The sequence below is a fragment of the Nomascus leucogenys genome, chromosome 16 (assembly GCF_006542625.1).
Source record: "Nomascus leucogenys isolate Asia chromosome 16, Asia_NLE_v1, whole genome shotgun sequence".
Classification (NCBI taxonomy): Eukaryota; Metazoa; Chordata; class Mammalia; order Primates; family Hylobatidae; genus Nomascus; species Nomascus leucogenys.
In genome coordinates this window covers 1,689,881-1,704,135 of record NC_044396.1, presented here as the reverse complement: position 1 = coordinate 1,704,135, position 14,255 = coordinate 1,689,881, and positions in this window count along the sequence as shown.

Here is a 14,255-nt window from a genome sequence, read left to right as displayed (position 1 = left end):
TGAACAAAGTACTGAGGGGACGTAGGAGATTGGCACTGAAAATGCGAGAACCCCCATTTAAATGTTACTTAGACCGTATCTGTTTTACGCTTTGGAAAAGCAAGTGTTTTTTCCAACTTATACGGTAATTAGTTGAAAAAAAATCAACTTTTGTTTAATGGCAGTTATCAAACTATGAGAGGAACGTATTCCCTGATTTTAATCTTAGAAAGGTCACTTGCTGTAGACAATAAGTGTTTATTGAACACTTACTGTGTATCTGACTATGCTAGGTGATGTATATACGCTATAGACCTTAATCCTCAAACCTTCCGAAGTCATTGCTGCTTTTCACTTCACACAAAAAATTGAAGCTTAAAGTAATTTGCCCAGGGTCACAGCCAGTAGTTGGAGAGGATGTGAGCCCAGTTCTGGTGAGCTCCAAAGCCCATGCTTTTAAACCTGTCTTCATCCTAAAATTTGTGGGTGTACCACCAATTTTATTTGGGAAAAGAATAAAAAAAAATGTGGGGGGTGTGTGTTTGTGGATAGAAAATGCTTGGAAGCCTATAACAACAACAGTTAGCGCTGGGGAGTGTAAGAACTGGGTGATAAGGCACTTCCACTTTTTATTTTGCACACCTATCTAATGTTTGAAATGTTTGCATTGGCCGGGCGCGGTGGCTCATGCCTGTAATCCCAGCACTTTGGGAGGCCGAGGCGGGTGGATCACGAGGTCAGGAGATCGAGACCATCCTGGCCAACACCGTGAAACCCCGTCTCTACTAAAAATACAAAAATTAGCCGGGCGTGGTGGCGGGCTCCTGTAGTCCCAGCTACTTGGGAGGCTGAGGCAGGAGAATGACTTGAACCGGGTAGGCGGAGCGTGCAGTGAGCCGAGATCGCGCCACTGCACTCCAGCCTGGGCGACAGAGTGAGACTCCGCCTCAAAAAAAAAAAAAAAAAGAAATGTTTGCATTGACTATGTATTAATGTATATTTTTAAAGATTTTTTTATTTTTTAGCTAGCTGGAATAATAGAATTCTGTTCCCAAAGCGTTGAGAGGAAGTGGAGAGTTTGTTTATGGCCTATCTTCTGCTAATACCAGTCTGTAGCTTGTCTACAATGGGGTGGTTAGTAGTCACCTGAGGTTTGTCACAATGCTGAACTCCCGATTTGCTTTCCTGTCCTCACCCCCAACTGTGAGCTATCAGGAGTTGTGATAATAAATACGTAAATAAATAAAATAAAAAAAGATTCTCCTCCTTGCTTGCTATCCCTCCCATTTTGGCGGAAGTCCAGAGTCTATCAGTCCTCTGCAATCGTATCGTGGATTTCACACTTTTTAAAACTACCCATGATACCTCTGCAAACAAATGACTCCCCCCATTGCATTCCCATATTACCCAATAAAACGTCTTACGGCGGCTGAAGACTTTTTCTTACAAGAAATAAACAAAAACGTGTGACAGCATAGTAGATGAGTTCCATGCCCAAGTGCTATTCAATTGCCTGAGCTTGAATTGAATTGTGTGACTTAAACGCTCTCTCGTACAATCTCTGGGCGCCCTCTGAACTTCAGGCTGTTGCTGTAACAGTAGTCTGTCTTGCACTAGAGTTCTTTATATATTTGTCTTTCTCTTTCACTAGATGGTAAGTTCCACAGAGCCCAAGACCTAGTCTTGTTGTTGTTTGTACATGCTGTATCACCTAACAAGAAATGTATGATGTTTGTTGTTTCATTGAATTTGTGAAACATAAATAATAGTATCTATTCCAATCCTCATGTCCTCTTCCCCACCTCATCCTGCAATCCCTTGCTCATAAAACATGTTTGTAAAACACATTTTCCATACTTAGAAAGAACTTTGATTCCCATGAGACCTCAGAACAATTGTTTATTAAAACTAGCCACAATTTTTAGTGAGTCATCACTGTGATCATGTAAAATGAAAAGGTAGAAGAGGCGGTAAATAAGTTGGCTTAATGACACAAATTAAGAAAGGAAGAAGAAGGAAAGAAGAAAGAAGGCAAAGATATAGGAACTAGGTATATTACCAAGAGGGAACAACAAGGAAAAGATATGTGGGTGCAGATCATAAAGGGGAAGGAAATTATTGAAATTTAGTGGAAGTAGAAATAACATACCATGAATGGATGAGGCAAGGAAACACCAAAAATGTCAGCAGAATCATAAATGCAACATAGAAAAGTAAAGAAAATGACAAATTATATATTTAACAATATAACCTAGGAATAATCAGAACAATATGACGGCTACAAGACAAGAATTTCTATTTTTGTCTGCCTTTTCTTCCACAGTTTTCAAAGTACTCACTTTTTTCATAAGTAAACTGCATAAAAGTGGGAGATTCTGTACTATTTTTGAGTTAATACTACTAGCATACATCATGAGATTAGAGGTAACAGTATGGTAAAAAAGAGCTATAGAATATAACCAAATAAATATGATGTGAAGTGGTCTCTGTAACTTACTGTGTGACCTCAAACAAGTCACTAAATATCGCAATTTCCTAATCTGTGTAGTTGTTGCAAGACTCAAAATGGTGTAAATAAATGTACTTTGTTAACTATCAAGCTCTTTATACAGATGTAAGGGAATATTATTATGTCAGCTAATATGTAGCACAGTTATCTCTATTTTGGTGCATTCCTAAATTTCCAAAGCAAAAATCTATAGTTCATTCTATTAAAATGTAATCATGGGGTGGGGGCGTCAGTTAAAACATTTGTTTGTCAATTTGATTATTGAACAACTATGTGATGAAATGTTTCATTCTTATTGTTTGCTCTCTTCTAAATCCCTTAAATAGTATAGCTACCACAAATAAATGTCTAATATAGGTCAAGCATATTACATAAATTTTTTCCTTGCTGAAGTAGTCATTATATATATATTATTCTCATGTACAATAAAGCTGAGCTTCAGAGACATCAAGTAAATTAATGCAAAGTCATAGGACTGCCTTCGCTGCATACCTAAGATTGTGTTAGGATTCTACTCTTCATCACTTGTATCTCTACTACTCTAAGAAACACATTGGCTGGGTGCAGTGGCTCACACCTGTAATCCCAGCACTTTAGGAGGCCAAGGCAGGCAGATCATGAGGTCAAGAGATTGAGACCATCTTGGCCGACATGGTGAAACCCCGTCTGTACTAAACATACAAAAAAAAAAAAAAAATTAGCTGGGTGTGGTGGCGTGCTCCTGTAGTCCCAGCTACTTGGGAGGCTGAGGCAGGAGAATCTTTTGAACCAGGAGGCGGAGGTTGCAGTGAGCCGAGATCACACCACTGCACTACAGCCTGGTGACAGAGCAAGACTCTGTCTCTTAGAACATAATGCATACTCAATAAATGATCATGAAAAGAATGAATAAATGAATGAATGGGCTCCCTTCAAGTCATACTGTACACTGTCACAAGATTGATCCCCCTCAGTCTTATTTTGTTACTTTCCCACTTGAAAACACTTAATGAGCCTTCATTACCTACAGAATACAATTCAAATCCTTCACCTTATATTAAGAACATCTTTGATATACCCCTAACTACTTTTTCTATTCATACCTCCCTTATTTCTCAAAAAAAAAAAAAAACAAATATTAATACACCCACACTCATTCCATGGTATTCTGAATGAGATTGACATGAGTTTCAATCTTGGCTCTTACTAACTGGGTGAACTTGGGCAAGTTATTTAGCATCTCTGCAAATTTTATCAGTGCAATAAGACAAGAAAATGAATTGGAGGGAGGTGAAACCAAACTTACTAACGATGATATAGTGTACATATAAAATTCAAAAGAATCCATGAACTACCAAAATGAATGTAGGATCACAAGGTACAAGGTCAATTGTATTTCTTCTGTATGTTAGCATGAAACAACTGGAAAATGAAAATTTTTAAATGCCATTTACGAAAGCCAATACATATTAACTAGAATAGCCAAGACAAACTTGAGGAAGCATGAGTTGAATGACTTACACTGCCAGCTTCAATATTTACTATAAAGCTATACGAATTAAGACAGTGTGACATTGGTGTGAGAACAGACAAACAGATCAATGGAACAGAATAGAGAATTCAGAAATAGGCCCCTAAACTTATAGTCAATGAATTTTGTACAAAGTCATCAAATAAATTCAATGGAAAAAGGAAAGTCTTGTCAATAAGTAGTGCTACAACTAGATATCAGTATGGAGAAAATATTGACCTCTTACCATACACAAGAATGAATTCAAGATGGATCATAGACTTAAATGATAAAAACCAAACTATAAAGCTCCTAGAAGAAAACATCAGCCGTGCTTGTATTCCAAGCACTTTGGGAGGCCAAGGCAGGAGAATGGCTTGAGCCCAGGAGTTCAAGACTAGCCTGGGCAACATGGTGAAAGTCCATCTCTAAAATAAGTAAATAAAGAAGCCAGATGTGGTGGCACACACCTGTAGTCCCAGCTGCTTGGGAGGCTGAGGCAGGAGGATCACTTGAACCTGCAAGGTGGAGGCTGCAGTGAGCCATGATCATGCCACTGCACTCCAGCCTGAGCAAGAGAGCAAGACCCTGTGGGAAAGAAAGAATGAAAAAGAGACAGAGAGAGAGAGAAGAAAGAAAGAGCAGCCGGGTGCAGTGGCTCATGCCTGTAATCTCAGCACTTTGGAAGACTAAGACAGGCGGATCACCTGAGGTCAGCAGTTCGAGATCAGCCTGGCCAACATGATGAAATCCCATCCCTACTAAAAATACAAAAATTAGCTGGGCATGGTGGAGCATGCCTCTAATCCCAGCTACTGGGGAGGCTGAGGCAGGAGAATTGCTTGAACCCAGGAGGCAGAGGTTGCAGTGAGATGAGATGGTGCCAGTGCACTACCTCCTGAGTGACAGAACGAGATTCTTGTCCGAAAAAAAACCGACAATATCAAATACTGGGGAGAATGTGGAGCAATTGGAACTTATTCTTTACTGGCAGGACTGTTCAAACACCTTGGAAAACAGAAACTTCCTCATGAAGTTAAGCATACACAATTCTACCCTACAGTTCTCCTAGGTATTTACCTAAGAGAAATGAAAACAGATGTTCACCAAAGGACTGTATAGAACATTAATAATATAGAATATAATAATAAACCAGCCTCCCAAGCAGCTGGGACTACAGGTGTGTGCCACCACACGTGGTTTTTTTATTTATTTATTTCAGAGATGGAGTTTCACCATGTTGCCCAGGCTGGTCTTGAACTCCTGGGTTCAAGCCACTCTCCTTCCTTGGCCTCCCGAAGTGCTTGGAATACAAGCGTGGTGGATGTTTTATTCATGATAGTGAAAACCTGGAAACTAATTTCCATCATCAAGTTACGTGGAGGAACAAAGTGTGGTATATTCGTACAATGGAATAGTACTCAACAATAAAAGGAACAAATTACTGAGATGTGCAATAACATGAATGAATTTTAGAAGCATTTTGCTAAGCAAAAGTAGTCGTATGGGTGCATTCTGTACAATTCCATTTATGCTAGAATACTACAGGCACAGGCAAAATGAATGTATAATGATGAAAGTTGATGCTAGGGTTGTGGGGGGTGCAGATTGACTGGAAAAAGGGAAGACAGAATTTTGGAGGGATGAAGAAATATTCTGGGATGATTAATATTGATCTAGGTGATGGTTACATTTTGACAAACCATTGTTAAAAATGTATTGAGTTATACCCTTACGATTTGTGTATTTTGCTATTAATTTCTGCAAATTATAGCTAAACAAAGTACTATTAGCATTTTAAAAAAACAAGTAAGAGGGAAGTTCCCCAGTATAATGAAGTATATTTACAGAAAGCCTATAGCAAACATTGTACTCAATGTTGAAACATTTATAGCTTCCCCCTGAGATTGGGAAAGATAATTGCAAATAGTATGTCCAGTGTTACCATTTGTAACCAACATTGTACAGGCAGTTCTAGCCAATGTGATAAAAGGGAAAAACATGGCATAAAGATTGCTAAGGGAGAAATAGAACCGTCATTATTTGCAGATGGCATGAATGTTTGTGTGAAAAATGCAAAGGAATCTACAGACTATCAGAATTAACTTTAATAAGATCTCTAGAATGGGAGGTCAATATAGAAAAATTAATTGTATTCCTATATATTAGAAACAATTAGAAAATGAAAATTTGGCATGTAAATTGAAAACTGTTTGGCAATATCCATTAAAGCTGAGCATGTCTCCTGGGTGACCTAATAATTCTATTCCTTAGTATGTATCCTATAGAGTCCTTCAACAGCAGAATGAATGAATTACAGCGTATTTTTGTTCAGTGGAATACTATACTGAAACGAAAATGAACAAACTATAGCTTCACACAATAACATGTATAAATCATATAGAAATAACCTTGAATAAAAGAAGCCAGATACAAAAGAACACTACTATATGATGTTATTTACATAAAGGTCAGACAGGTAAAACTAGTCTATGGTGATAGATACCAGGATAGTTGCTACCTTTTGCCAGGTAGGTGGGGCCTAGGAAGGCACATGAGAGAGATTTGGGGATACTGAGAATATTCTCTTTCTAATCCGAGTGGAGGTTACATGGACATGTTCATTTTATGAAACATTTGTGCACAGTTTATTCATGGTATACAAATGACTTGTGTGCCTCTGTATATTACACTTCAATTTTTTAAATGTTATTGTTGTTTGCATTTACTGAATCTCCCTCCCTAACTAGACTGTAAACTCCCTGAAGACAGGGATTATATTTTAGATTTCTTAGCATCCCTCACAGATTTTAGCACAGCTGCTTCATAAAATGTTACTTTACAGCCCAGGCATGGTGGCTAGCAGCTGTAATTCCAGCTACTCAGGAGGCTGAGGTGAAAGGATCACTTGAGCCCAGGAGTTCAAGCAGCAGTGAGCTATGATCGCACCACTGTACTCCAGCCTGGGCAATGAAACAAGACCTTGTCTGTCTCTAAAAAGAATAAAAATAGAAAATAAAAGATTACTTTACAAAAATAAGTTGATATAGTTGCCAATAAAGTCTATTTGTTTAGTTTTAGTGTAAGTACAAATAATAGTAAAACAACATATTTTTATATATATAAAAATATATAAACTAAAGATATGTAAACTCAATTTAAGTATTGACATTTTGTCTAAAGATCTCCTTTCTCTTAGTTTATCTCTAGTAACTCCAAAAGAAAGCTCTAGTTATATATTAAAAGTAGAATTTATACTCAGGAGGCTGAGACAGGAGAATTGCTTGAACCAAGGAGGCAGAGGTTGCAGTGAGCAAAGATCGAACCACTGCACTCCAGCCTGGGCAACAGAGTAATACTCCGTCTCAAAAAAAAAAAAAAACAAAAACTAGAATCTAATAAATTAAGCCCAATGTGAGAATCACATCTCATTTGAGTATTGCTAGTATGTAAAAATTGGAATACAGATAGACATAACACCAAGTATTGGCTTCACCTGACTTAACACCACTTAACATAAAAGTTCATGGTGGGCCGGGTACAGTGGCTCATGCCTATAATCCCAGCACTTTAGGAGGCCAAGGCAGGTAGATCACTGGAGGCCAAGAGTTCAAGACCAACCTGGCCAACATGGCAAAACCCTGTCTCTACTAAACATATAAAAATTAGCTGGGTGTGGTGGTGCACACCTGTAATCCCAGCTACTTGGGAGGCTGAGCCATGAGAATCACTTGAACCTAGGAGGCAGAGGTTGCAGTGAGCTGTGATGGTGCCACTGCACTCCAGCCTGGGCAACAGAGTAAGACTCTGTCTCAAAAAATAAAAAAATAAAAAAATAAAAAAAGAATAGAGATGTAGGTTCTAGACCAGTATCTGAATGCATAATCAATGAGACTTGGGCATTTTGTGTGTGTGTCTTTCTTTATACATAACATTTGCCATTTTAGCTATTTTTAAGTTACAATTCAGTGGCATTAAATGCATTCACCTTGTTGTGCAACCCTCAACACTATCCATCTCTAGAATTTTTTCAAGCAAATCTCTGGACATGTAATTAAATGCATCTAGGACTCAGTTTCCTACCTGAGTCCTACATTTTTAAGATTCCATGCAGCTCTGAAACACTGTATCTGGGAACTAAAGAACATTCAAAGAAAAACAGACTCCGTTGGTTAAAATGCAAGTTTTATAAAATCCTAGATCCAGAAACCTACGTTAATATTCAGTTACAGTTGGGATAGAAAAATGCCTTTGCAAAACAGAGTGCATCTAAATAATTGTTCTTTTGCCTCAGGAAAAGAACCATCTTCAGAAGGGTAATATACCCTTCACTTCTTTTGAAATAGGCTTTATAAACATGGACCACTTGACAGAGAGTCTTACCACTGAACACCCATTCCAGCAATAGTTTCTGAACTCTAAAATACAAAACTTTGTTTTTATTCAAAATATTTACAGAGTCAATCAATGTTATACTTTAATTAGTCCATTATTTATGAATGTCCTTTTTTAACATCTTTGATTAAATGCCTCAGCCCCTGGGTTGTTTGTTTTGTTTTGTTTTCAGTTTTCCCCCAAAATAATTATGAAGTTCCAGCCACACAACTACCAGAGAGATTGCAGTTGGTCTCGTGCCCCACCCCCATGCCCTTTTAGATGATTAACGTCCAAGCTCTTAAAATGAGTGGTAGATATGTGAATATTTATTATTCCTGTATCTGTCACACATGTTATAAATATTTTCTGTGTATATATGATATTTAGTTTAAAAAGTTTAAATTCCTTCTATAATAACTGTTTTACTTAATCACATTCTTTTCTTATAAAACAACAAAAGCTAACATTTAGACCCTGTTTTTCTTTAGACCAAGTTTTAAAATAAATTACTAATATTGGGTACTTTCTCATACACTTTGTCTCTGATTTACACGTGGTCAACTAACCACCGTCTAAGACTAACAATGCTCTTCCATGTCTGAACTCCCTTCTCTTTCTGCTTCTGCCTGCCTCTTCCCTTATCCTCTTTCCTCTTCTCTCTCCTTATTGTGGGCTTTGCAGCTGTTTCTCTCCCTTTTTAATAGTGGTTTCATTGACAATATCACCATTGCCTCATATGTGAGTTCTACCTCCCTCTGGAGATGATTGTTTTCCTTCCTCTGGAACCCTTGTTGTCATCCCTAAGATAAAATGCCAAGCCCAGGTGACTTTGAGTATTCCCCGACAGAGCAACCACATTACCCCAACGTGCCCCATGTTCATCTATACATGTTTAGCAGAGTCCCTATCCAAGTGCAGCGTAGTTTTCCACAAAAATGCATATGATGGTTACGTTCTATTACCAGTACAGTACTATTATTGATGTCACAGATTTTAGGAGGGCAGCTCTGAGAATTTAAGCCCCTCGAAAACCTTGTTTCTATAGAAAAACATGCTTTACTTTACCACCAGTCAATGAAAAAGTAAACTTTGGAAATAAGTGCATGAAGATTGTTCGTGATTTCCATCTAAGACTTCAAAGCCCTTCATAAAACAGTTTTTAAAAAAGCCTTTTGCCACAACTAATAGCCATTCAAGGACTTGTTATATTCATAACTAAGATGCATTTATTAGCAACCTTTGACATGAAGCCCAGGAGATAATGCACAAAATGATAAAAAAGATAGGATATGTTTCTTTCCATTTATTAATTCAGTGAAAATTGGTTCAGTTTCTACTCTAGTTCAAGTACTGGACACTAGGCATGGTGGCTCCTGTAATCCTAACACCTTTGGAGGCTGAGGTGGGAGGATTGCTTGAGCCCAGGAGTTTGAGGCCAGCCTGGGCAACATGGCGAGGCCCCCATCTCTACAAAAAACTTTCTTCAAAATTAGCCTGAGATTTTTTTTTTTTTAATTAGCTAATGTTCACCTGTGGTCCCAGCTACTTGGAAGGCTGAGGTGTGAGGATCGCTTGAACCCAGGAGGTTGAGGCTTCAGTGAGCCATGTTCACACCACTGCACTCCAGCCCGGGTGACAGAGCAAGACTCTGTCTCAAACAAACAAACAAAAAGTACTAGAGACCCAGAACTAAACAGACTCCTCTATCTGAATGAAATGTACAGCAGATGCGGCACATACTAGGCACTCAATAAATATCTGTGGAGTGAGTGATTGTGGCTAAGAAAACCATTAGAATATGATAAATATTTTTGTTTCATAAAATTCAATGAAATCAATGAATAAAGTGGTTGCAGAATATAAATTAGGCAGGGGAATTTTACAGCAATCAAAGTTAAAATACTTCCTATTCCTACTGAAGTAATTGTGGGTGGGAATATTGGGTGACTATGACCAGAAAGGCAACACCTCTACAACCCACATGGCTCTTACTTTGCTGGGCACGGGTTAGGAGACAAGTGCCATCCCACCACTACCTCTACAGCTTTTTGCTAATTTTAACTTTGAGACCTAAGTGTATTTTATCTACAAGTAGTTTAGATTTATCATCTTCGCTTCAAGAACTCTGCACTCATTTATGGTAGCATTATAAAAGAAGACAGAATTTTACCAAATGTAACAAAGGCTTTAGACCATGATAATTAGTTGCATTTGAAATCCCATCTTCATAGATATTCATAATGTATTTCTTCTTTATGATATTACTACGATTGCAATTCTCCCAAAAAGCCAAACATTTTTGTATTAGAGTTCTGTAGAGAAATAGAAATTAGATATTTATATCTAATAAAGAGATTAGTTTTAAGGATTTGGCTCATGCAATTGTGGGGACTTGAAAGTCCAAACTTTGCAGAGAAGGCCAGTAGGGTGGAAACTGAAGCAAGAGTTGATGTTGCAGTCTTCAGTCTGAAGGAAGTCTGGAAACAGAATTCCTTCCTTCTTGGGGGACCTCAGTTTTTTTTCTCTTAATGCCCTCAGCTGATTTAAATGTTAATGAGCACTACTGATTTCAGTGTTAATTACATCTAAAAATACCTTCAGAGCAACATCTAGACTAGTGTTTGGCCAAACAACTGGGCACCACAGCCTAGACAAATTGACACATAAAATAAATCACCACAGACTACTATTTCTCAAGTTGGATCCATGCAATCTTCTTAAGCCATACTTAATCTCCAAGTGAAGACAATAAAAAAGTCATACTTCTGCCTAACATGATACAACTATCTTGTGTGTAACCAAAAATACACTAACCCTTTCTCCAGAGGGGAAAGCAGTCCTTGAGTAATGTGCACTCTTCTTGATATCTTGTAACTTAAATTTTACTATGATATTGTCTTAGTATATTTAATGCTGCTATATCAGAATACTAGAAACTGGGTAATTTATAATGAACAGAAATGTATTGACTCATGATTCTGGAGGTTGGAAAGTCCAAGACTGAGGGGTCAAATCTGGCAAGGGCTTTCATGCCTTATCATCCCATGGCAGAAGGGAAAAGAGAGAGTGAGAGAGTGAGAACAAAGGGTATCAAACTTGCCCTTTATAATGAACCACAGTTGCGGTAATAGACTAATCACTTCTCATTAGGCTCATCTCCCAACACTATTGCCTTGGGGATTAAGTTTCTAACACATACTTTTTGGGGGACACATTTAAACCACAGCAGATGTTAAGTTGATAATACTTAAATACTTGATGTAAAATCAATACATGTTATGTTATATGTTAAAGGGATATGGGAGGAAAGGAAAGAAAACAAGATATTTGCCCTATACACACATATATGCATTCAAATGAAGTAAGGAAACAATTACAGCCTCATTTCTATAAATGATCATGTGGCTGTAACTAGTACTTAAAACTACCTTCTTGCTGCTGGGCATGGTGGCTTACGCTTATAATCCCAGCACTCTGGAAGGCTGAGACAGGAGGATCTCTTGAGACCAGGAGCTTGAGACCAGGAGCTTGAGAACAGCCTGGACAACATAGTGAGAACTCATCTCTATTTAAAAAAAAAAAAAAAAAAAAAAAAAAGGCCAGGCACAGTGGCTCATGCCTGTAATCCCAGCACTTTGGGAAGCCGAAGTGGGTGGATCACCTGAGGTCAGGAGTTTGAGACCAGCCTGGCCAACATGGTGAAACCCCATCTCTACTAAAAATACAAAAATTAGTCAGACATGGTGGTGGGCGCCTGTAATCCCAGCTATTCGGGAGGCTGAGGCAGGAGAAATGCTTTAACCCAGGAGGCAGAGGTTGCAGTGAGCCAAGCTCACGCCGTTGCACTCCAGCCTGGGCAACAAGAGTGAGACTGTCTCAAAAAACAAACAAACAAACAAAACTACCTTCTTTCATTATCCATTCTATATTCCCCTTGCCCTCAACAAGCATGTTACTCAGCTGGTCATGGTTTTTTACCCGGTCAGGTGACTCAAAACTTCATTCATGAAAGATCTAAGTAAGCCATTAGTAGTTGTGCCTGAATTGGGTTGTAGTTTTTCACTGATTTTGCTCTAGGGTATAGAGGACTAAGAGACATCCTAATAGATCTTCTGCATTTCATCCTTTTTCATATCTCCATTGTGTAGTTGCTGACTAGTTTCCCCTGGCAATCAGAATCAATCATCCCAGGAGTACATTAACTCCCTTCTTTGTCTGCTAATTCAGAGGCATGAGAGAGCCAAAGTGGCCAGGTAGCAACCTTAACTTCCAGTTCCTGGAGCCATTGTGGTGTTTGCTAGTGGAAGAATTCCTCCCTTTGGAACTAAGACCTCTAGATTAGCAACATATAAAATCTCAGGAATAGGAAGCAAAAATTTTGCTAGTGAATCAGTAGCATAGTAGCAATTCTCCCTCCCATTTCTACTTCTTAATTCTCGGACCTGTGAATCCTGGGTATGGGAGAAAACAGCACCATTTATTGACACTTACTTAGAACACACACAGCCACCTGGAGAACCCTGTCCCAGTCCTGCAAGGTATTGTCACCTAGCCGACACTATAACTGAGTCTTCAAAAGGCCATTCCACTGTACTGTCAAGCCAGAGATGCTTCAGGATGGTGGGGAACATGGTAAGACAAGTGAATTTCATGGCCCTGGGCCTACTGCACTTCATTTACCATAAAATGAGTTTCGTGATCAGAAGCGATGCTGTCTAGAATGCCATGATGGTGAACAGGAGGTCCCGTTCTATGGATACCAGTCAGCGTCCTTCCAGAGACTCCGGTCATCATTCAGCAAACTCATAAACAAGGTGACTATGACGGCAATATGGACTTCCAATCAGTGGATGCCACTGCTAAGTTCCCAATCTGCCAGCAGCAGAGACCACACCGAGTCCCCCATATGGCACCATTCCCTAATAAGCTAGCTACCTAGTGGTAGGTCAATTACATTGGACTGCTTCTAACATGAAAGAAGCAGCATTTACTCTAGTTATAGATATGCCTTCCCTGCACAAAATGCTTCTGTGAAAACTACTATTACAGACCACTTTGCTCAGAAGCACCATCTCTTTGCAATATTTTTCAAAAGAATATACATAGCACTGAAATAGTAGTTAAAACAGTCTAACTCACTTTCTTTTGTGACCAAAAATCTAGTACTATATTTGCAATATATTCATTTTAACAAACTTGCTCTAAAATGAAAAAAGAAATTTATAAATGACAATTGGTTATAAACATAATACCAGCAATGTGATGTATCTGTAGTAATAAAGTGAGTGCTCTATTCAGTATGCTTTCCATCAGTGTATATAATGGGTTGTCAGTGCCAAGCTGAGAAGATTTGGATCCCCATGGGCATAATTTCAAGATTTTTTTATAGTATAGTGGAATTTTGTAGGATTTTATATAAAAAAAAAAAAACTAAACTAAATATCCAGATTCTTTATTGAACAAACCCTCCCAGTGTATTTGGCTTGGTTTCACTGTTGGCTTTTTCTTGATTTTTGCTAGGTTTTTCATATGTTAAATTTTAAGTAGGGACATTGTTGCAATTCTTTAAGGAGTTTTTATCTTCAGTCTGCTCACTCCTAAAATGATGTTTTTTTAAATGAACCAAAAGGATATATTTTATATAGCAAGTTTTAAATAAATAGTCAATGAAAATGTGTGTAATAGTATCTATTTTTAAGTACTATGCTATTATGAGTAATCTGTTTTCTTTAAAATTTGTAATTCTTTCCTTTCCTTTAAATATATCATTAACTTGTGATAATCTTAAATACATTTTAACTCTATTCTAGAGTGATTATAGTTTCTTTACGATGGGCTCTTTTACTTTTTTTGCCCCTTTTCTTGTCCCTACTTATTGTTTTTGCCCTTTTTCCTGTCCCT